The sequence below is a fragment of the Chroicocephalus ridibundus genome, chromosome Z (assembly GCF_963924245.1).
Source record: "Chroicocephalus ridibundus chromosome Z, bChrRid1.1, whole genome shotgun sequence".
NCBI lineage: Eukaryota > Metazoa > Chordata > Aves > Charadriiformes > Laridae > Chroicocephalus > Chroicocephalus ridibundus.
The window spans coordinates 84,108,802-84,134,005 of NC_086316.1; the positions used below are offsets into that span (position 1 = coordinate 84,108,802).

The window sequence follows — 25,204 nt, forward strand, 5'->3', positions numbered from 1 at the left end:
GCCTTGTGATTGATCTACCACAAGCTTTGCCTCTGGCCATCTTGTCCCTCTCCTGCAGGTCACTGAGACCAGCAGAAAGAGGACGTGAAGGCAGAGCAGCAGCCAGGGAGGTGCTGGCAAGTGGGTGCCCTTATCCAGCACCCTCCTTCCACCTCCTCTCCAGGCTCTGTTGCCAAGGTAGGCTTGTTCCCTCCACCCATGCGGCACCAAGTATCTTCAGGAATGGACCAAAGTCATTCGTGTCGTAGCTCCTGAGATGCCCATCGTACAACACTACGGGTTTACCTCCAGCTTTAGCCTAACAGCGAGACCACGATTTCAACAGTGCCCAAGGGATCTCCTTATTTTTTAGCAGAGCAAATATTACAAAGTCCATGCGCGGGCAGCAGTAGAGGGGTTTTTTGTCTTCCCCCTTCCCCACAACGACTAGAAGACACACACAAGCAGGGGAGACCACCCAAAGCCATTAACTCTTCCTTCCCACCCTGTTTTCTTTCAACCATAGCAACATCACTACCGCTTTTGGCTGGGGAAAAGCAAGACTTTGTGTTACTTGCTCTCTCTGGCTATTGCAGTGACCACAGCGGACTCTGGAAAGAACATCGCCGCTGTGCCAGGCCAGCCAGGACAAGTTAGGACAAACTCCCTCTTCTCTCTTGTCTTCCTGCATTAATTTTTTTTTTTCTTCCTGAAATGCTTCACCTTTGCCTGACATCAACGGTCAGCCAGTTGGTGAATCCTTTTAAGAAAACGTACCCAAATCTGACCACGAACTGAGTTTTCCCCAGCAGCCACGCCATCGAGTTTAAAGAAACCTCTCCCTGCTTTGCCTGTCCCTGACACAACAAGTTGGTGGCACGACTCCAGCAGCAGCAGAAGGACTTTGCAAACAAAGTAAACACCCCCAAGCCGTGGAAGATTTACATGAAATTACTTAGTTAACCTTTTCCTATGAAAAGCCCGGCAGTGACCGGACTGCAAGGAAAACTACCTTTGTCGATTTGGGAGGGCGATGGGGAGGCTCCTTGATGCTCGTAGGGCCCCTGATTATTCTGCACCCCACAGCTGGAGGGCTTTTCTCTGATGTGTTCATGTGGGGCCACCTTCCACCCCGTGCAAAGTAGTGGGTCACCAGTACCAGAAGTCATTCCAGACATCTGGGTCTCATTTTTTACATGCTGCCCCTCGGATACAGCTGCAGTGCAAGGGCTGGTGCCTCTTGCAGGGTGATTCTGCAGGGACAAGGCGGTGTCGGCCCCTTTCAGATCCAACCTCTCTTGATAAGGAAAAGGGTGAAGAATATAAGGTGGCAAGAGAAGAGGAACAGGCTACAACTCTTTCACATTGTCATGGTTTGGGCTGGCCACTATCAGGAATAGTGTGGCCAGCAGGACTGGGGCAGTGACCGTCCCCCCTGTACTTGGCACTGGTGAGGCCCCACCTCAAGGGCTGTGTCCAGTTTTGGGCCCCTCACCACAGGAAAGACCTTGAGGGGCTGGAGCGTGTCCGGAGAAGGGCAACGGAGCTGGTGAGGGGTCTGGAGCACAAGTCTGGTGAGGAGCGGCTGAGGGAGCTGGGGGTGTTCAGCCTGGAGAAAAGGAGGCCGAGGGGAGACCTTCTCGCTCTCTGCAGCTCCCTGAAAGGAGGGGGTAGCCAGGGGGGTCGGTCTCTGCTCCCAAGGAAAAAGCGATAGGATAAGAGGAAACAGCCTCAAGTTGTGCCAGGGGAGGTTTAGGATGGATATTGGGAAAAAGCTCTTCCCCGAAAGGGTTGTCAAGCATTGGAAGAGGCTGCCCAGGGCAGTGGTGGAGTCGCCATCCCTGGAGGTATTTAAAAGCCGGGCAGACGTGGTGCTGAGGGAGGTGGTTTAGCGGTGGACTGGGCAGTGTCAGGTTGATGGTTGGACTCGATGATCTGAAAGGTCCCTTCCAACCTAGAAGATTCTATGATTCTAGAATGAATGACAGATGCTTTCTTGGAGAATGAGAGAGAGAGAGACTTATGCATTGAAAAGAAGCTAAACGAATTAAATACTAATAAAATAATAATAAGAAGAAAAAATTATAATATAGAATCATAGAATTGTCAGGGTTGGAAGGGACCTTAAAGGTCATCCAGTTCCAACCCCCTGCCCTGGGCAGGGACACCTCCCACTGGATCAGGTTGCTCAGAGCCCCATCCAGCCTGGCCTTAAAAACTTCCAGGGATGGGGCTTCCACCACCTCTCTGGTTAACCTGTTCCAGTGTCTCACCACCCTCATGGGGAAGAACTTCTTCCTCATGTCCCGTCTGAATCGACCCATCTCTAGTTTTGATCCATTCCCTCTAGTCCCACCATTACCCGACATCCTGAAAAGTCCCTCCCCGGCTTTCTTGTGGGCCCCCTTAAGAGACTGGTAGGCCAGTACCAGTATCTTAATAATAAGAAAATAATGAAATATATACAACATATACAAACTCCATATCGAGCTCCCAGGAGGAGGATCACGTCACCAGCCCGCGCTGGGAACCTGTGTGGGAAAACCCCCGGAGGCACATCCATGGACATCCCCCCGCCAGGCATCTGGCCCTTCGCATGGCAAAATGTGGGTTCCCGAATGCGTTATTGCTGCTTCTGCACCTTTTGTGGCTAACGGCACACCTCCCGGCACATCGACACGCATCCCTGCGCAGCCCCCCTGGTCGTGAGTCCGGTTGCGCACCGGACAAGTGAAAAAAGAAAGAGAAGGGGCCATTTTTCTGAAGGCTCTAACGAATTTCGGGTCGGCACCGCGGGCACCCCCCAAACCTGTGCCAGGCGGGGCTGAGGCTGGACCTGCCGTGGGGCTGACCCCTGTGCTCCCAGCCCGCCTGGCGTCCCTCTCCCTTCCCCCTCCGATGTATTCAGGCTGGCTTTTTCACAGCCGCTCCATTCAGCCCCGCCAGTCGGGTCCCACCAAAGGTCAGGGCCGTGGCTCCGGAGGAACAATACGCCCCGCACGGGGAATGCCTTACAGCCCTCCTCGCCCCCCAGCAGCCGAGTGCAAGCCGGTGAACGGGCAGTTTCACCAGGTACACGCCAGCATCCCTGGTTTTGAAGGTAAATTGAACGCACAGGCTGTTTGGAGTTTGCTTCTCCCTCATTTCATCACTTATCATCACCCTTTCGGCTGTAAGATGGGTCAGCAGAAGTCCCTGACGCAGGAGATGCTGTCTCACCTAAACAGCCTCCAAACTACAAAATTCCGGGCAGAATAAATTCAAGACAACAGCTGTGTCCAAGAAGGGAAAGACCAGCCAGACCTTTCGGGAACAAGGACAGCAGGGTCTTTGCTGGCTTCCCGAGCTGAAATAACGAGGCAGCCCCACTCCACCAGGTAAAGCTTTTCAGCCGTCCCCCAAAAGCAGCCTCACCGAAAGACTGACCGCGACTCTCCAAGAAACCCCGGATCCTGCTCCTCGGCCCGTGATAACGAGTTGTAATTTTACGCCTGTTCGGATGCTGACATTCCAACATAAATTATACACCTCACTGCCTCCCTGGCAATCCCATCCAGCCCAGCAGCAAACACAAAGAATCCGGCAACTTTTGCAAATCCACGCTGAACTATCGGGAGACCTGACGCTGCCCAGAGGGACGGGTAAAGCAGCTTGACCTGGAGCTGACCCGAGTTTAAAACAAAAATCAGATCATTTTTATTGCTTGATTATGTTTTTTGTCCTACCTCTGCCCTTAACTGTTCTCGCTTGTTTTGCAGCTGTTTCACAAAGCTTTAGGATGTTTATGGCAAACCGTATAAAGAAGACACAAAGTGCAAACGTTCAGAACCCTTTTCTTTTGACGTGACTTGAAACAGGATTGAAAAACGAGGAAAAGGGACCAATAAAATAAGGCCTGCCAGGCCACGCTGTTCCACCTCTCCTGGCCAGCTGTCCTAATTATTGCAAACAGGCAAACCAGCTCAGACAAAGTAAGAAATGACACAAGACTTGGACCGAACCTTAAGGCAAATCTGGTTGATCTTTTTCCTCCTTTCCATATGGCTTTCCATATCCTGCTTTTGGCTGAAAACAGATGTATCCTACCAAATTATGAAGGGAAAGGCCGCATTCAGCTTCGCTGGAGCTAAGCAAGTATACTGCAACAATCTCACTCCCATGCCGTAAAATCTGCAGATGTGGATGAGAAGGTCATCCTCGCTCTGCAGATTTCTGTGAAACAGCCAAAGCCGTCGGTTCTTTGACGAACCCATTACAGAAACACCCATGGAAAAGCTGGATTATATATTAGTCATGCATTGCAACGGAGGGAACTTCCAGCGACAGATCTCAAAATATATCGGATAATAAAGCTTGGAATTTCTCTCTAAATTTCAGAATGGTGGATCTGGCTGGTTTGCGGATGACTAAGGTTATTCAGAAAGCTTGCTGCTCGCTCTACAAGGAGTTTATTAGCGTTGACTTTATCGTCAAGGAACATGAATCCATGCGATAGTCATCACTAACCTGCACCGCTGTGAACAACATCAGAGCACAAACCACGGAAGCCTGGGAGCGAGAGCAGCACGACCCTTCTCTCCGTGATTTGGCAAGGCCGCGCTCCTCGATGCCTTAACATGCAAATAACTCAAGTCAAACACAACAAACATCAACCGATAGCACCACAAGACGAACAGCTTTGCCTTAAGAGCGTTCCACAAGCCAGTGACAGAGACAAAAGCCAGATGCCTTGACCTTGGATAACTGCTCAGCACGTACACCACGCACAGGCTTCTCTTTCGAGCAGTTTTCACACACAGAAAAATAGTCAAAGAGCTTCATAGAATGGGTTGGGTTGGAAGGGACCTTCGAGATCATCTAGTTCCAAGCCCCTGCCATGGGCAGGGACGCCTCCCACTAGACCAGGTTGCTCCAAGCCCCGTCCAGCCTTCTACTTGTCCAGCCTGGTCTAACATGTTCTACACCCCCATCCCTATTCAACATGCCAGAAGGTGAAGAAAAATTAAAAGGGAAAGAAGGACGCTCCTAATGGCTGTTATGGTAGAACACCCATTCTCAGGAAAGACGCAGCACATTTACACATTGTACATATTTGCCTGAATGATTTCTGTAAGCAAAGCCGCAAAAGCAGGGACACATTGGCTCTCCTGCAAGTTGTGTCTGCAAAGCTTCCTCCCGGCCGAGAAGGCGGTGGCTCCAGAGTCCTCGTCTCAAGAGCGCTGACCGGTCGCTTTCTCACAAGTTCAGGTTCACCCGCCGAGGCACTGCTCGGTAGGACACGCACAAGGAACACAGCTAAGCACGTGCGCAAGTCTTCCAGCTGGGTTCCCTTTGAAATCTGCAGGAGTTTTTCCTCGGATTTCAGCAGAGGTTTGGTGGGTTTTAACCCACGGAGAGATGCTGGTCCAGGAAGGTGGCAGAAGCCGACCCGTTGCTGAAACGCCTAGGTGAGGAGCACGCTCCGCACTTGGCAAAACTGGTTGCAAAAGGCGTACATTTAGAAAAATTAAACTTCATCCACACTTTTTTTCCTGTTTCTTCTTCCCATCACCCCCATTGACTGGCCTTAATTCCTGTCTGAAGTCCAAGCCACACGCTGCCTCTAAGCCAGCTCCAGTAACAACATCAAAGCCCTGACCTAGACCAATTCCGCGTCCTGGCCAACAGCTACTTAAGAGGACACGATGAACTTTATATCTAGTGCATCTTTACAAAACTGAGCCAAAAGAAGCTCCGGCTTTTCAGTTTGATCCAAAGATCCTCGATTCAATTTTGCTGTAATGGGATTGTAGTGTTCTTTAAAGTTGTTTCCCCCCTTTCCCAACTGGAAGACCATGAGAAATAAGCGGAGAAAACCTGCCAACTACGTGGGAGAAGCAATGAACCTGATTGTATAACTGAAATGCTGTCAAATGATCACGGAAAAAAAAAATAAGGAGAAAAAACCCAACATCTGTGTTTCCTTTTCTTCTAGTCCTATTCCAGTTATTAAGTAGTGGGGGGAGGCGAGGACAAAAATCAAATAGACTTACGATATTTAAATAGATCCTAGCTCCTTAAGATAAGAATCGCTAATACTGGAAATAACTGGGAGAGAAGAAAATACCCAGAAAAATTTTCCACTCTTCCACTTATACCAAAATCGTATGTTAAAAAAAAAAACAAAACCAAAAAAACCAAAAAACACTCAACATTTTGATGACCACGTTAATTCAAATCACATCCTGTACAGGCCACTGGAACCAAAGCCAAGCTCTGCTGTTCATCATTAGTTTCCAGAAACCATATAGAAGACAACTTCTTTAGTTAGTTCTGCATAATCATCACAACTCCTCTCACCTTGCAGCTTGTGAAAGTCAACCTGCACTCCTGTTTGGTTGGCTCCCACCCATGAGCCTCTCCCCAGGAGATCCATATCGACGTTCCTCACCGCTTTTTCTGCCAAGCTTTAGAAGAATCATCCCCTTCCACCCCTGCATACATTTGGAGAAACGGGGAGCCCACGCTTGTCCTCCAAAGGCTCGATATTTGCACCCGAATATTAGCTGGAGAATTAAAAACCCCACTGGGTGCCAGTGCAATCCCACCAGCAGTGCCACACCTGGGGTCACCCCCAGGGACAACTCTCCCTCCGACCTCCAAGCCCAGCTCTTTCTTAGTCTTTGCCTTGCACCTTCTCTGTTTCCTGTTGCTCACACGCTATTAACTGCTCCCCGCCATGAAGTTATGCTCCATCCATCTGGCTCAACCTCACCACCCCAACCCACCCACTGACATGTCATTACCCAGGAGGTTCTTCCCACCACCATTGCCACCACCTCACAGCACAGAGCTCGGCCGAGGACAACCTACATTTCGGCTCACTCCAAAGCTCAGCCAACATCCTGAGCTTCTCCTCATCTTCTTCCCGTGTGCTCAGCCCCCCCGCAACATGTAGCTCCTGGAAGACTTTGAGCCCTCTCCCCTTCCTTAGCTGAGGAATGGCCAGGTATAGAAGAGAATCCAGGACAAGTCTTGAAGTACCTGAGGATAAGTTGCTCCCATCCTGGAGCAGAAACCCCACTTATGGCCCCAGCAACACCTGGGATGAGACAGGCCTTAACGAGCAGCCAGTGTGTACATGCCCCATCCCTCGAAGTGTTGCCCCATCCCTGGAGGTGTTCAAGGCCAGGTTGGAGGCGGCCTGGAGTCCCTAACCTGGTCTAGTGGGAGGTGTCCCTGCCCAGGGCAGGCGTGTTAGAACTGGATGATCTTTAAGGTCCCTTCCAAACCAAACCATTCTATGGGTTCCCATCATGTCCCTGCACATCCAGAGCCATGCACCAAAACAGCTGAGATCAGGGAAGTGTTTGTCCATAAACAGTGACGGAGGAGAGCTTGCTCCAGCCAGGCCACCACCTGCTGCCTGCCATAACCCTTTGGATGATGGCAAGACTGAAGGAGACGCAACCCTTAGCTCTGCTCGTGTGGAGGCATTTGGAGCTCAGTCTTCTCAACCTTCATCCTCTCCTAGGACTTCTCAGGAGAAGCGCAGCTAGGAGTACCTCCTCACCTGCATCTCTGCGAAGCTTCCACAGAGAGATGGAAGGCACACACGCATTGCTGGGCTCCGTCCTTCTCCACTGGGTCATGCTGCTGCTGGCAGTGTTGGCCACCTTGTAAAGGTGTACCTTTACAAGGAAGTACCCACCAGGAGCTGTAGTAACAGCAGCAGGCATGATGCATCCAGTCATGGTGGAGGCCATCAAAGGTCAAGCCCGTTTGCCAAGTATCAGCCCCTCCTCACCAGAAGATGCTACAGGAGCCAACCAGCACTTCCTAAATGTCAAAGGCATTGACAGGGCTCCCTCCTCAGTATCTTTACGGATCCTGGATCGAGCATCCAGAAGAAAAAGCAACTACTCTTGGCAAGAGCAACCTTTCCTGGGAAGTCCCCGAGATAAGCTGGGGTTGCAGCGCTGGCTCCTGTGCTCTGCTGTCGAATGAGAAGAACATACATGATGAGACCTCTCCCCCTGGGTGCTTCTAAGCTATCATCAGCTGGTGATCCCATCCAAACCTTACCTACATTTGCAGCCAGTTTAGGAAGTCACAGTGAAGGACTGTGTCCTCCCCCAGCCAGGCTCCTTGCCGTGCTCAGGGGGGATCCGCGGTGGTTGGACAACAGCAGACCTTCGCGCTCTGCTCGCTCTATCAATGTGATTTTTTCAAGTGGTATAAAGCCACCTGCAGCACCTGCCTTACACCAGCCCAGAGAACTGAAACAGCTGCTCAGTGTCAGGGGCGAGCAGGGGCCGACTTACACCTTGGGACCTGTAAGCAAGTTTGTTTGTAAACCAAGGATGATTTATTCCTCTCATTAATTCAGTATCCTTCAGAAGGCACGCTATGTCAGCCCCACTCAGCAGCCCCTTTATTTATTATTTTATTCCTGCATAATCTGTGCTTTCAACAAAGATGCACATTGTTCTGCCCTGTGGCTGACAAACAGAAACGGGTTGGTTTTTTTTTTTTTCCCCTTAAATTCCTGCCGTGTTGTTTTCTCCCGGTTTTGCTGAATCAGCTTTTAACTCCCCTTAGAAAGCTTTTTATTTAAGAAAGAAACAAAATCTGTTTTTTTTTCTAATCCCAGCGAGTCCCCTCCTTACGCAGCTTCAACAGCATTTCGTTGCTCCAACGAAGGCTGTTGGTACCGGCTTACCCAGGCTGCTCTGCCCAGAACATCCCATCCCAGAGCTTTAATGTGATGGAGCTCAAGAAACAAAGCAAAGGACTAAGTCCAGGCTTGGGCATGCGCTGACGTAGCTTTTTCACCCTGCTTTTGGGGGAGAAAAAAAAAAAAAAAACAAAACAATTATAATTGTTAACACGGAGCAGCCAGGGCCCAGCAGGTTGCAGATTTTAGGAGCTGTTGACTTGAATTTTGCTCCGAATGGATCCACTGCCCCGTGGCAGAAAGGTTCAGGGAAGGTCACAAGAGCCAACAAAAAACCCTCGCGGTGCCTGTAAGACTGCAGATGGTCCCTGTACCCGTCGCAATTAGAGCTGACCTATTGCAAAATGCACACCAAACATCTCCCTCCTGGCTACTGGACTCCTGTTGACTATCCAGAGTCTCTGGAGAGGACGCTGAAGCAATCACAGATATAATATTTTGACTGGCTGACCGCAGAAAGGGTCTCTGGTTGTAGCACAAAACAGCAAAGTAGACCCAAGGTTGGTCATCAACACTGATACTTAAGGACAACCTTAAGGTCACAGACTAGCCCAGACATAGCAAATATGCTACAAACCCCTCGGAAAACTGCCAAAGCCGGACTCTGAGGTTGCTGGTCTCTGTTCCTGCAGGACGCTTGAAGCCTACCCAGGTATTTAAGCCTTGAGCCCAGAAATTCCTCAAGAGCATGCCCGTAACTTGCTATTTTCGCTGCACCTTCTGTCCACAATTACAGGTGAAACTGCTTCAGGTCTGGACATGAGCTTCTTGTTGAGGTTTGGGAGGTGGGAAAGGATGCTACCAGCAAGCCAGGCTGGTTGAAGGTGATTGTCAAGGGTGAAGTCTATTTAAAGACAAACATTTATACTGGCCCCATCTTGAGCTTGTGGTTTCTTTCTTTGAGCTGAAAGTCTGACGGCTTAAAACAATTACATTGCAGACCCGCAACAAACATGGGACGACGTCGCAGAGCGTATGAGGGCTACCACGGGACGTTGTACGATGTGCCAAGTGTGACCCCAGCTATCCATGGGGCAATCCTGCACGCAGCTGTGTGTAAGCACAGGTTAGAATAAGCAGAAAGACAAAGTCTCTCTCAACCCCATGCGTGACATCAAGCACCAGTGTTGACCAAGGTTAAAAAAAGGAGGACACGTTTATTTTGGCAACTACAGCCTTTTTCAACAGGAGGAGAACGTAATCAGAGCTCCTACCTCATTGAAGTCTGCAGAAGAAATAGTCCCTGATGTTGGGTCACCAAGTGGTAGCTTTGAATTCCCAGCTCCTGGGTACCATCTGGTCCCCAGCGTGTTACCCACAGCCTCAAGAGAGCACACCAGAGAGACAACATTGCTGCTGAGGTCCTCTATTTATCCTGTAAAGCCGCGGGGCAACCTCCCACCAGTTACTGGAGTAAAACCAACTTGCTCCACTCATCCATGACCAGACCCCTTGAGGAACAGCTGAGGGATGCGTTCCCCATGCGCCTCCAGTGTGGGGGTGTTCAGGCTGGGGAGCATCAAATTGGAGGTGTCGTTTCCTGCCCTACTGCAAGCCAAAGAGGTGACAGACTGTTACTAGGAAGGGAGTAACTTTCTGCAGACCACTGGCATTCCCAGTTCATCCTCTGAGGACAGCTGGCATTGCAAGAATGGTGAGGAACAGTTAGGAAAATGGATTTCATCCTTCTTCCTGCTCAATCACTTTCTAATCACGCAGAAGGTCCAGAGAGGACAAAGACACACAAGAGTCTGAAAGAATTTGTGCAGTAAGGCCACAGATAAAGCACTTTTCTCTGCCCGAGACAACACATCTGGTCTCATCCATATGGACCTTTATGGTCCAGTTCAGCATCCTCAAATAACCCAGCTGAGTACTTCCAAGGTGTCCAAGGGAAGCAGGGAGGAGAAGAGCAGGCTCTCTTGAAGAGCTGCCTCCAAAGGATGCACCCAGCCATGCAGAGGATACCCCCCACCACCACCTGCCCCTTGATGACCTCCCCTTTGTAGTCACCATCTGCTGTTATTGTGTCCCTTGTTCTTCAAAACGCCCAGAAATCAAGCCTAAAATGGTAACACTCCTGGCAAAAAAGCCCTTTCTTCCAGCACAGGAGACCATACCGTACCTAAACTCCAGGCCCCAGACCAGTTCTCCAGCATGCTTGCAAGGGCTCCTGCCAGAACTTGGTGTTTTATGGGCTTTGGGGTCGATGCTTTCACTTGTCAAGAGACAAGAAACACAGGTTTTGCCCAGGAGTTTCTACACACACAGGAATTTTGGTCTTGGAGCACCCCAGATTTCTAGATCTGCAGATAAATCCTCTTAAGTCTATGCTCACCCGTTGCACAGGACCTGGACGTTATGTCAACCCTCCCCTGACCTCTTTTCTCCTACCTCCTGGAAAAACTGGCCCGAGTAAAGTGAGAGGATGCTGGAGCAGACCTCAAACTGCTGTAAGCCCTGCCTTTGGCGTGAAAATCAGCGAGCTCAGGTTCTTAAAAAGGTGCTTTGAGTTCCAAGAGCCTCACCAGGTTGGGGAGTTACTTCTACCCACATGCTTGCCATCCTCCCACCACGAAGGGGTCCTTGCCCTTGGCCGGGGCCCTCTGTGTCTGGAACAGAGCATAAAAACCTGAGGGAGCTCCCCAAACAACCAACCACTACTGCAAGAAGCACACAGTCTCGCTTTTTTTTGCTGTTAGACCTCGTTGGCAGGTATGAAAACCAGGCTGGAAGAATAAAAGAGACAAGAGAACACTTTGGGATGAGTTTTGGAAGACGTGGCTGCATGGGCCACGTGTGCTCAGCCCCCAGCACGGTAGAAGGGGGAAAGGTGCACGCATGCGTCTTGCCTAAATTTTTAACATCCTGTGGAGTACGGTCTGTGGAACTGAACTATCCATCTACCTATCACTACACACAATGATAAAAAACCAAATTACCCTCGTAACTCCTCTGCAATTTCTGTATTGAGGTTTTTATCCCTTCTTCCTTAAAAAATAAATAATAATAAATAAAAAAAATCACAGCCAACTCTTCAGCTCTCACACAACAGCAAAATTTTAGATGCAACTCGAATGCCTAAGGTGAAATTTTAGATCCAACTTAAACACTTAACACGAGGATATAATAACTGGCTTTTTCGGAATTTAATCGAGGCTCCTCCATCTCACCCAAATTACAGTCTGCTTAAAATCTTCTTTATAGATACCGGGAACAACACTGAAAGCATTATCAGTTTCTAAACTCAGTGCCTTACATCAATGTATTGCATTTATCTACCAAACCCCAAAATCTCCTTAAAGGAATTAATAGGGTTGTTTTGATGAAAATCCGCCGTAGGGCAAAATGGCGCCAAAATCCTCGCTCTGTCACTTCACACAAGAAAACTTCTTTCCCAATGGCTCGGTCGTGATTGAGCCTGTTTCGGCACCCCAAGAAAATAACGCTTTTCTCTTTACTTAGCCACTTTGCCCACTTTATTTGCCACCCGCAGGTAGGATCAGCTCTTCACTAAGCCAGCGAACTGGTCCGCGCTGGCAGAAAACCGGGAGCAAAACTACGGGTTTTCCATATTTAAAACAGGGGAAGAGCAAACAAGGAATTCGCTAGTAAAATCATCACTGCTAGGCGGTAAAAAAAAGAAAAAGAGAAGAAATCGTGAAGAAATTGTGTCAGACGCTGCAGCATCTGAACCCCATTTGTTACCAAGGAGAACAAGATAACATATATTTTTCTTTGTCTCTCATAAACCAGTTTTGGTTTGTTTCAAACCAGGTTTCCCCGAGCCTGGTTCTGCAACAGGATATTTTTCTTGACCGAGCTGAAGGCTCGTCCATTTTCCTCTCATCTGGAAACACCTTACAACAACATACTCCGCATTTATGGAGTACCTTTAATCTCGGCTGAAGTGTTTATGGACCGTGGGCCTCATCCCACTCTCCGCTGCATCTGTGCGAGCCCGTGCCGGTTGGGAGAATTAAAGGTGGGCCAAAAAAAAATATAAAAAAAATCACTGCAGTGTACGCAACAGCAAAACAAGAATTAACTCCATATGAAGCCCATTTGGCTCTGGCAGGGCCTATTTGTTTTCCTCCCGGTTTTTCTTTATTCCTGGCCATTCCTGCTGCTCGGCATAAAGAGAAGGCTGTAGATCACCTTGCATAATAGAGCAGAATTTCTTCCGGAGGATTTAAGTGGTATGGGAAAGATAGCACAGCTTGGAGGCCTCAAAACAGATCGAAATCCCATTTTTCCCGGTGCTGTGCAGGTATCCACTAAAGAAAGAGTCGCTCCCCCAGGGATCACACATTGGATAAAGCAGCAATATCAAGCAGGAAAAGGGAAATTGGGGTATAGAAAAAGCGAGTGAATCACGCAGGTCACAAACCCCATCAATAGCTCCCAGCACCCTGCGGTACCTACTAAATACCGACACATACAAGCACAGGTTAAATTATCTCCCCAGGGAAGCAGAGTCTCCCTCCCGTGTCCTCCAGGCCAGCTCAAGAACTTGAGGTCCATCCATGAATGAAGATCCCATATAACACTAACAGAACACGCAGCGTTCCCAAAACACCAAAGTCTTTTAGAAATTATTAGGAACCCTTCCAGTTTGACAGACTGGGTCAGCCAAAAGCTCAGCGCCTTGACGGCACGCAGCATGTGCTTCTTTAGGCTGCTCTGCCAACAACCAGGTTTCTGGTGGGTCTACAGAGATGGAAAATCTGCTGAGGCTTTCACCTGGAGGGGCAGAGATGGTGTCATTTTTCTTTCACAGATCTCCCCAGTGCGTTTACTGGTGGATACCAGCAGGAACAACTTTGCCAGGAGTACTGGAGAGAGTCCAGCCGAGGGCTACAAAGATCATCAAGGGCCTGGAGTATCTCTCTGCTGAGGAAAGGCTGAGAGCCCTGGGGCTGGTCAGCCTGGAGAAGAGAAGACTGAGAGGGGACCTCATCAATGCTCAGCAATATCTAAAGGGCGGCTGTCAAGAGGATGAGGCCAGACTCTTCTCAGTGGTGCCCGGGGGACAGGACAAGGGGCAACGGGCACAAACTGGAACACGGGAAGTTCCATTTCAACGTGAGGAACAACTTCTTTCCTTTGAGGGTGGCAGAGCCCTGGAAGAGGCTGCCCAGAGAGGCTGTGGAGTCTCCTTCTCTGGAGATATTCCAAACCCGCCTTGGATGTGTTCCTGTGCAGCCTGCTCTGGGTGACCCTGCTCTGGCAGGGGGTTGGACTAGATGATCTCCAGAGGTCCCTTCCAACCCCTGCCACTCTGGGATTCTGTGATTCTCTGTGGGTTTTCGATGAAATAGAGAAGTTGGGCATGCTCAGGCATTCTTACCTTAAAAACCCACAACTAAACAAACAAACAAAACCACAAAAAACCAAACCAACACACAACCCAACACTGGCACCTTCTCTAACCCAACTTCTTTCTGTCCTTAGATGAATCAAGGAATTTCTTCACCAAAACATCCCCTGTGGGATCCACTTCAAAGGCCTTTTTCTCACGACAAGGACAGAGGGGCAGACAACAGGAATGAGACAGGCCCGTGCTTGTGACACATGGTGGGTGACGGTGCAAACCTCTCCCCGCTCTCACTGCTGCCGTAGCACCGCGGTCCCGGCGTCCTCTCTGGCTGCTCCCAGCCCCAGAAACAGTAAGACAGAGCCTACAGAGGGACTATTTTGTTTGAAGGGCTTAGCCGAAAGGCTGCCAGGTGGAAGCTGGCCAAGAAGCAGCAGACCGTGACCAACAGACCCACGCCATTTAGACAGCAGCTACCCCAGGGAAGAATCCAGCCAAGGAAGGCAAAAAACACACGGACGCACACACGTACACAGCCACACTCACCCACAGGCCCGTTGCAGCCGGAGGTCAAAGTCCAATTAGGTACTTTATTACTCGTTTTAAGTCTTGTCTGGCTTTCAGGGCTGGAAGAATGGCGGTGTGTGCACGTGAATCCGCGCCTCCGCCAGGGATGAAGAGCGATTTGCATTTGAAGCGAGTCACTGATCCCATTCCCAGGAGGTTTACTTGATGCATGGCTTAGCAGAGGGGCAGTTCGGTTTTATTTACCGCCGGACTTGGCACACGCTGGCGGCTCCGTATTCAGCAGCAGCTCCAAGGACATCAGCCTCACGAGCCGCCTCTCATTTTCGGGGACCACATAGGAAGATGGTGGCTGCAGGTTTGCTAGGGAGTTTCAGCTCCTTAGGACTTCCCACCTCCTGAGCCTGGTCATCTCCTCTATAACTGATATTTCTGAAGAGCTGAAGACTTTCCTGAGCAGTTTCGACACTCTAGGTAGAAGTGATGTTGTGGTCCTTCTTAATCATTTTTTAAGATACATTCTGTCAAAAGTAAATATACTATTTATAGAGGAACTTGCTCATCTTTAAGTACAGGCAGCTGGGTGCGAACGCCTCTGGCTTTTGCACTGCTGGAAGAGGAAGGTTGTGCTACACGTCACTGGTGGATCAGTTGCCCAAATTTGTCCACACAAGGCCCCAAAAGCTTGGGAAGACAGGACAAAAAGTTTACCAAGAATTTGTGTGTGTGTGTGTGTGTGTGAGAGGTTGTCACCAAACCAGTTTCAGATCTACTGGGTATTCTCCAGGTCACCAGCTATCTTCCTGAAAGGTTTTACAAAATCCCCATCATCTTAAAAAAACACCAAAAACCACAACAAACAAACAAACTCCACCAAAAGAAAAACCCCAAACCCAACAATCAAAAAACAACCACCAGCTCTAGTAGAGGAACCACCTACTAATGGTTCAGCTTCAGAGATCTGAGAAAGAAGCCATCAGGGTTCAGTGGAAAAGCAAGAACAGCAACTGAAAAGCAGCTGAGAACGGGAGATTACTCTCACCTTTTATTTTTAGGCTTGTAATTTCTGTATTTGCAAACTACAGGCTTCCTACTGAAAATCTGCACTTACAGAGCAGGTGGTGGTTAAACATCTTCCCCTCCCAGGGACGTGGCAGTTCAGTTTTTGACCAGCACCTCCCACCAACGCACGACTACCCAGCTGGCATCGCCTGGGTAAGGATGGAGGTTTTGGTTCCCCATCCAGAAGGCACCTACAGAAATGGTCCAAGCTCCTTTAATCACAGAATCATTGAGATTGGAAAAGACCCTCAAGATCACAGAGTCCAACCATAAACCTAACATTGCCAAGTCCACCACTGGACCATGTCCCTAAGCACCACATCTACACATCCTTTAAACACCTCCAGGGATGTTTACTTCATTTTTGAAGGTAATACTGTTTGTGACAACCACACTGCACTAAAGCATCAGGCAAAAAGGGGAAAAAAAAAAAAGTCAACTTAATTTGAACCTGAGCAGCTTGTTGAGCTGAGGCTGGTGGCCTCATTCACTTGGTGAAGATAAGAAAGAGCAAGGCTTGGAGAAGCCAAAGTGGAGCAAAAGCAGCAAAGTGACAGACTCTAAAAAAAAGCGGATTAAACCCCCTGCCAAAAGAGAGAACTCAGGCTAGGACAGATGTAAGCATCAAAAAACTAAGAGTAGGAAGCAAGCGCGTGGTAGGAACCTGGGTGTTTTGAGTCTTGGCTCAGAAATACCACCAGCTTCAGCCGTCGGGAGCCGAGCAGAGAGAAAATGATGAAACAGGGCAATCAAACAGACCCGGGGAGACGCGGCCCCAGAGGTTACGAGAGGAATGAGAGGTTGATCGAGGACAAGGGCGGAAACTGGATGTGGTCGACACGCATGAAAAACCTCAGCAATACCAGGGAATGTAACAAGGGAGAGTGAGAGGGTTTCAAAACAAAGCTTTATCGGCTTCCTACATATGTTTATGCTCACTCAGATACGTCCTCGCGCCAGTCTCCCGTGTGATGGAAACAAGTCAAGCGCAGTCAGACAGCCGAGAAGGTCAGTTCAACAGGGTGAACACCCAATACGCGGAAATATAAAGCAGTCATTTCAGCCATTTGTCATGTGAAACAAGAGATAGATACCAGGGATGAAGAGTCATCGATACATCAGATAACCAGGCACACGGAAAAGCGACCACTGATATCAAATTCAGCTGCAAAGAAAGTTATTTAGACATGAAAATAAGGCCTGTTCTTGAAGGGAATACAAAAATACCAAGGAGCGCATAAAAACTGGCTGCAAGGATCAAAATTGAAGTTGCCTTTCCTTCGCAGTCTAAATGGGACCTACGCTTTTTCAAAACCCATTCCGACTTGCAGCACTCGGGCAGCTGAAAATCCAGCACAAGCTGGGGCTGTGTCACTGGAGGAAAGGCTTTTTCCTCCCAAATCTGAAACCACGTGCAAATAACGCAGGCAGAAACCTGATACATCCAGTCCCTGAGCCTGGCCAGCAGCATACCGACGCACAGAGACCGCTCTCCTGAGCCTAAAATAAATATTAATAAAATGCCGTTTGCTTGTGGACTTTCTACCCGGAACGTTAATTTGGAATATTATCACTTACACGTGTTTGGGGGAGTCAAGTTGTTTAATATCCATCCGTTCCTTCCGGTGCAGAGACACAGGTTTCTTCATATTGAGCTGCTTCTTTCAGGTCAGCACCGCACTGGTTGGGACAATATTGTCAGGAGCCATAACCCTGGTGAAACCAGTACCCTTCTCGCGCGGCGGAGCACCCAGTTCTGCAACTGGTACGCCCTAAAAGGAGCTGCTTAGATTTAGCCGCCTGCCTAAACGCAATGCGAGCTTTTTCTGAGTCTGGCCCTCGTTGTATATCCTCAGCATCTGAAAAATGTTGCCTCGACGCCTGGAAACGCGGCCCAGAGTGAGTGCGCGTAAGGGTTAGGTCGGCATCCAAAAAAAGCCCGAAAGCTCCAAATGTCATGAACCTGCAAAACTGGGCAAGGGCCTCGCTCCCTGTAGCACCGGTGTTCTCCGATTTTGCTCGGAACGGGCCCATCCCGCAAAATATAGTCTCGGTGCAGTTTCAGGGGTTTATTAAACACTAGTTTGGACGTTCGTATCTCCATTTATTAATGTAATTATTGTCCAGTCCGTGTGCTGCCATTACTTATAGGTGGGCTAAAGAGCTCGCTATGCTGAATTAGGATCTGCACGAGTCCGACAGTATCACCCCAAAGAGTTTGTTATTCCAAAATCCGTGCTGGGGACTCTGGTCACACCAGATTTGGGAATTAGTGCTGGGAGCTGGCCTTTGCATCTGGCCACCTCTGTCGTGTAAGCAGCTGGAATCTGGGTACTCGGAAAGTCTCGGGGAAAAAAAAATTAAAAATAACACGGGCTGGGGAAATAAGGGAGAACAATCAAAATACTAAAAGTGGAAACAGCAGGAGACAAAATTCAGCAAAATTGAGGGGCAAAATAACGATCAAATCATCCCGATTGGACGCGAGGAAGGGGGAAAGAAGAATGTGGATTAACAAAACCGTTTCAGATACAACTGCTGAGCAGAAACCTTTGCTAAGGGGAATTCAGCAGTTGGCAGATGCGGATTGCTCGCCGCTGCTGTGCCTAGAGGTATACCTTCATTTTTTGGCATTCCCAATCCGTCTGTTTTCTTTTTCTTGTACTCAGCCTGCAAATCCTTTGGGATAGAGACTCTCTTTCTGGTGTACGGGGCACTTGGCCCAGCGGGACTCTGAGCATCGAGTCTTCTACAGGAAATAATAACCGTAAAGACAGCTCAACCCCACGAAACGGAGTTTTGACAATCTAGAAAAAGTCAAGACACTCATTATTCCCTGCCAAAAATTTAACCTGGGATGGAGTTACGGATTTAAAGCCTACAAATTGAAACGCATACATAAACAGGAACACTAACTTCTGTTTATGGGAGGTCTACGGAAACTCACTGCATCCTCCACCACGTGGTCCTCCCAAAAACCTCTTTCCAGTGGGCACTCGCCAACTTCTCCTCAACTTTCTGGGACCGCTGGAGGTAATTTTGAGCCAGGTTAAGCAGGCGTCTCTGCTTCATTCCTGCTTCACGGCCTCTGCTTTTGCAGTGTTTTAGGGATTGCATAAACGATCAGACATAAATAGCCCCCGTGAATGTCTGTGAAGGAGCACGTGTTTATGTCACGATGGGCCTTCCCTGCTAGGATCGTATTTATCTGGCCATGGAGCTCACGTGCATATTCTATCCCTCTACTTCGACCCCCCAACTGAGAATCTCCATCAAATCCTCTGAACGCTCCTGGAAAGTTTAAAATTAGATCAGATCTCCGTGGGTGGCTCTTACTTCTGCAGTGGATGACATCCAAACACGAGGCTGAACAGCACACGGTTTGGAGGCTCCTCTGGAAGGCTCCATCCATCAAGTTCACCTTTGTACCGGGGCCAAAACCTTACAGTTGCCCAAAGCATAACCCTCAGAAATATATTAACTCTGGGATCAAAGAACAGAAGAAATGGAGAATCACTGCTGGACTTCTAATCTTCCTCAACCCCAGCGCAGTACCAGTTTCGTGCCAACAGAAACATAGCAATTATTTGTTGTTTTTAATCGCTTCAAGGTCTAAAACTTTTTCTTTAAAATGCTTCCTCAAGCCTCAGCCTCCGAATCAGCCAGAACGGGTGTTCGTGCATTTGGGAGGTGTCCTGCAGGAGGCCACGATGGCCCACACTAAGCCGGAGGGTCCCATTTCCACCGCAGCAGCTGAGCAAGCGGAACACCACAGTCAATAGGGGTGCGATGGATGCGTTTGTCCGTTCCCTGTACATAGCCATTTCCCTAAGGGCCATCAGGCCACTTTAGTCATCTCTGGGACGCTATTTGTGCCAAATCTAGATCTCTAAATCAGCTCTTCAAAGAGCAAGATGACGTTCCCCAAGTGTTTGCACAGCATCGACTGCAATGAATTTCCAATTCTGGCAGGGCCTCCAGACAAACAATACCAAAAATAAGTATTCGTAATGCCATACTACAGTAGTTTTCTTATTCAATACAAGACAAAAATTAATCAAAAAGTCCAGAAATATTTTAGAGTAGAAGCGCCAAGGCAGTCAGACAAGAAACGAGTCAGTACATTTCTTTTTTCATTTTCAAAATTCAGACATAATACGGAGATTCGCTTCCCATTTACCCAGGATAAAAGGCTCACTGTAGGGGGTGAGTTCAGCTGAAGAAGGAATTTGGTGAAATACTTCTCCGAGGCTGGGAGGTTGGAATGACTCACTCTGAGCAGATGCAAGAGGACCTCAGTCAAACCTCCTGTCTGATCGCTCCCCAAATGCTACCTGGAAAATCTTGTACATTCCTTTTGGTACCACAGAGGTTCGTTGCCAGGCTGCACACGCCTACGTTTGGCAGGACACCACAAGCAACAACAGATTTCCCATGTATTTTGTGAATTAACGATACCAATACTCCCAGATAAAAGGATTGGGTAAGGAATAGCTCCAAGTCCCTCAGAGTTCCTAAGGGGATACCAGTCTTCACATGAAATGAGATCTCCCTAAAGCACAGCCGCTGTGATGAAACAACACATGAGTCTTGATCCCTTGCTTCAGCGAGAGCACCTGGATGATATGAGGACCAGGGAGGTGAGGAGACTACCAAGATCTTTACCATTCCTACATCTCCATTATGTCTCCATTATGTGCTGGAGGTATTTAAAAGGCGGGTAGACGTAGGGCTTACCGACAAAACCCATCGCTAGACCATGTCACTGTTAGGTTGATGGTTGGACTTGATGATCTAAAAGGTCCCTTCCAACCTAGACAATACTGTGATTCTGTCACCTTCACAGCTACCAATGGAGGTAAAAAAAGGCAGTTTTGGCTCTAAGGTGTCAATGTTTCAATGCACTGACTAGCATAGAACACTTTCAGTTGGAAGGGACCTACAAATGATCACCTAGTCCAACTGCCAATGAATGTCTTCTGCCTATCAGCTGCCATACAGACACTAGAAAGGAGATTACCAAGCCAGTAGCTTTCCCCAATGTGGGCTATGGGTAGATCCTACACATTGCCATGGCTGACAGCTGAGCCATACCTTCCTCGATCCCTATGGATAGCTTTGCCAGGGAGGCTATAGAAGACCCCTCTTCGGAGGGGACCTCAGGAGCCATCTCTCCTCTGGGACCTGTTGCACCTCAAGGCGATCCAGAAAACCCAATTCATTATTTGCAGACGGCAATCCCCAATATCTGAACAAGAGTTCCAGCCCCCCACTCCCAGTAACGCACAACAGCTCTGCAAACTTGGGGATGCCACCTCCTTCCTGGGCCAGAGGATCCAACCACACCATCGGGTTATACTCCGGTCATGTTTTTCAAGATTTTTATTTTTTTCTCCTTACGGTCAAGATGGCCAAGAGCTTTGTTTGTTTATTTAACGAAAGCCGAGTTTCTCACAAACACAAGAAACTGAGCCTGAGAAAAGCATCACAGCAAATTGCAAGACTTATGAAAGAAACCCATGACCTGGCAACACTACAGTTATATACAGGAATTTTTGGATTGAAGAAATCAGGGCTTCAGAAAACACACGCACTAAGAAACACTGTGCTGGAGAACCAACTTCAAATCCAACACAAAGCTAGTTGTGCAGCAGAACTCTTAAATACCATCATTTTTGGCTTTCAACATCACCCCATCAAAATCCCAAGGAATTAGATGCAGTAGCTTAGCACTGAATTAGCAAACGAGTTCTTCGTGGCCAAGCCGTTCCCAAAGTTCGGTGTTTTCCCTGCATTTAACTGGTATACAGGCTTACCGAAATTGAGACTATAAATGCGTGAGTTGAAAATATAAATGGGTTGAGATTTACTGAACCCACGCCCTTTGCAATATTATTAGTTATCTTCCAGAAACACCGCATTTCCTTCTGCAAAGCCAAGGCCCTTGAGGAGATTCAGTGTGTGATACTCAAGAAGTTCTGGGGGACTGAAACTCCAGGTTATTCAGGTTAGCGAAAGCAAAATTCAGGCTAGCCCAAACGTTTTTTGAATTTGAAGACAAAACGCCTCCACATTCATTTGGTCTTATAATTATAATGGTTGAATGTGTTAAAAACCCATTCACAGAAAACTTTGGGATTCTTGACTGGTTTTTGTTGCGTGGAACATAACAGAAAACAGAAGAATTTCTTTCTTACCATGCTTTTGAGAAACCAAGTAGCTTTCTGTTTTTAGCTATATGTGGTATGAACGTCTGAAACAAGAGGCCTACGGGAAAATACAGACTAAAAAGAAGTATCTTTGGAAACAAAAAAAAAAAAAGGAACAAAACCCCACCCAACAAGACACCACAATTTGCATTTCCCATTGGTTTGGCCATTACTTTGGGCTCAAACCTCTCCGAGAGCAGGAATAAACTTGGAAAACTGTCCAACTTCTCAACACTCCTCCTGCCAAGCATGCCACAGCTTTAGCATTGAGGGACCTTCTGCCCCCTCATCCTTCACGTGTTCCCCTTCCTCCATTTTTATACTTTCTCATCAAGTTGTTAATAGCTTTTATTCCGGCATATAAAGGGAACAGTAAGTTGTACTGTACGAGGTGTGCTGCGAAGCTGGTATTCCACATGCACCACACAGCTATTTAGTAACCATCTTGACCCTTTTCCTCTAAAAATTCATTTTTCCTGCCAGGTATTTGTCTCCCAGAAAAGAAAAGACCAAACCGAGGAGGAAAGTAACCCAAAATCCTGACTGTGCTTTGCTTTTCCAAAGCAGTGTGAGTCAACAGGCAGCAAATCCACCTTTGAGAAGGTTCTTGTTGGTACTTGCGACTTCAGTTCCCATTAAGCTTCACGTGAATCAACTAAACTGAAGCCATTCTGCCTCTTAACACCTCATGGCTTTTGCCAAACCTCGCCACTGATATAAATAGCTACAGATCTTCTAAAGGTGGCCAGGTAGCACCTCCTCATGCTGCGCTCGAATTTTCCCTACCATAATCTCTACGGTCCTACCTCAAAGCTACAGTCCTAGCTTTCCATGGCTGCTGTGTGTCTTGGGATGTAAGAAAGCTTTGTGCCTGCTTCAGACTCTAAACTCCACTTGGACGCTCAAAATGAAGGTGGCAAAGCTTGGCATGGAAAGACAGGCCTCCAATGTGGACGCTGGCTTTAGAGGAAGGTTGGGAATGCCTGCCTGCATGCAGGGTTTTGTAGCTGCTGGGAGTCTAAGGAAAACAAGGAAAATTCCTTAAAAAAAAAAATAACAGAAAGGTGTTGTAACCATGCCCAGGAGTAAGAGTTTATAGATAATTAATGTCTACACGTAATTAGCAAGTGCATCTGCAAAAACCTGGATGCAACTGCATGTTTCTGTGCAGTATCAAAAAGGTTATTGCAGATCCCATGTTAATGCCCAAGCTGCCTGTTTCACATCCACGCTCTTGCAACCCAAATACAGGACGGCAACGAATTAAATTACCAGGTAGGAGCTTAAAAAAAAAAAAAAAAAAAAAAAAAAAGGCATCAGGAAGGTCCTTTTTCATCCACTGCCTCATGAAACTGGGAAAAGCCACAGACATAATGACATCAGTCTCAGTGGCAACAGGTTGGGAGCAGGATTAGACATGTTTCACAGAATCCCAGACGGGCAGGGGTTGGAAGGGACCTCTGGAGATCATCTAGTCCAAGCCCCTGCCAGAGCAGGGTCACCCAGAGCAGGCTGGACAGGAATGTGTCCAGGCAGGTTTGGAATGTCTCCGAAGAAGGAGACTCCACCGCCTCTCTGGGCAGCCTCTTCCAGGGCTCTGCCACCATCAAAGGAAAGAAGTTGTTCCTCATGTTGAAATGGAACTTCCCGTGTTCCAGTTTGTGCCCGTTGCCCCTTGTCCTGTCCCCGGGCACCACTGAGAAGAGTCTGGCCCCATCCTCTTGCCACCCGCCCTTTAGCTATTGCTGAGCATTGATGGGATCCCCTCTCAGTCTGCTCTTCTCCAGGCTGACCAGCCCCAGGGCTCTCAGCCTTTCCTCAGCGGAGAGCTGCTCCAGTCCCTGGATCATCTTTCTAGCTCTCGGCTGGACTGTCTCCAGCAGTTCCCTGTCCTGGAACTGGGGAGCCCAGAACTGGACCCAGTGCTCCAGCTGTGGCCTCCCCACAGCAAAGTCGATCCAAGATGCAGATACCGTCTCTGTCTCAAGAAGCCCCAACAGTGCAGCCTGAAGGAGAGAAAAGCTGCAGAAATCCTGCCGTGGCCTTGTCCTTTTTATACCCTCCTGATCCGCTATGTCTGAGCACATCCATCTACGCCGATAACACGACCGCTTGGCTTATTAAACGCAGAAGCCGCAAACTGGGGGGGGAGACAACATAAATCCCAGCTGTTTGCTGCACGCCTTCCCTTTCCAGCCACCTTCCCCGCTGTTAACAGCTGCTGCCTCGCTGTTTATATGGGTGGAAATCCTACGTAAAAGTGCCAAAGCAGAGACTTAAAAAGGCCTTTTCAGCGGGAACACGTCTCCTAACACTCTCCCTGATGTAGGCTGGGAAGACCAATGCAAAGCAGGGAAAGAAAAACAATAAAATATGTTAATCGCTCTTTTGCCTACCGGAGAGAGGAGCTGGGCCCCAAGGGGTACGCGATGTTTTGGTGAGTTTTATCTCAGTGGCACCGCTCCCTTCAGCTCCGAAAAAAAAAAAAATATCGGTGTTAGCAACCGCTTTTTCATTACAGCTATCTAAATATTCAATACGTAATTTAAACTGGCCTCAGATCTGTTCCTGTAGCTGCCATCCCTCTGAAATCCCAGCGAGTCTAAACTCCCCAGCCAATATCTCGCATCAGGTTGTTTTGTCTAAGTCCAAACTCTCTTTGTTTTGGGAAACGAAAACAACCCTGCCGGCTTCGAGTGACTTTCGCCGGGATTTCACGTACAAGGACAATTCTGCAGCGCTTCTGCTGTACACGATGAGCGAGACTTTTGTTTTTTTTTTGTTTTTGTTTTTTTTTTGTTTTTTTTTTTTTTTCATTCTGCGTTGATGCCGAGTGCAGCATCACAAGCGGAGAAAAATCAGCATTTGCAGTCGGGAAGGGATTTTAATGGCAGAAAATATTCATTTTAAAGAGAAAGCATAGAGCCTTTGCAGGAAAATAAACTTGCTGGGCTTAAAGAAGTCAGAGAATGATGAAGAAAGGGCCTTTGAGTTGTGCGGGGTACCCATGTCCCCCTTTCTACCCCCAAAAGTGACACTTTGCCTGCCTGTCCCTACTAGGGAGGTGATGGAGGGCACATGGGCTCTGCATTCAGGATCCCCGGCTCCACGGTACCCTGCGTCCTGGGAAATAGATGGTGCCCCCTTACCTGGGCACTGTGCAATAAAAGCCACAAAAGCTGCATCTACATACTCCTAAAAAAAAAAAAATCCAAACCAAACCACATCCAGGGAATAACTGCATCCAGTTCTGGAGCCCCTGCTACAAGAGAGATATGGCCGTGCTGGAACGTGTCCAGAGAAGGGCCACGAGGATGATCAGAGGGCTGGAGCACCTCTCCTCTGAGGACAGACTGAGAGAGCTGGGGTTGTTCAGTCTGGAGAAAAGAAGGCTCC

General features: G+C 48.3%; 1 long non-coding RNA gene across 1 annotated transcript in view; it reads right to left on the reverse strand.

The window, feature by feature from the left end:
- The window catches only part of LOC134508801 (uncharacterized), an 88,932-nt gene that overhangs the window by 9,115 nt on the left and 54,613 nt on the right, over positions 1-25,204 (reverse strand). The gene's annotated exons all lie outside the window — the stretch shown is intronic.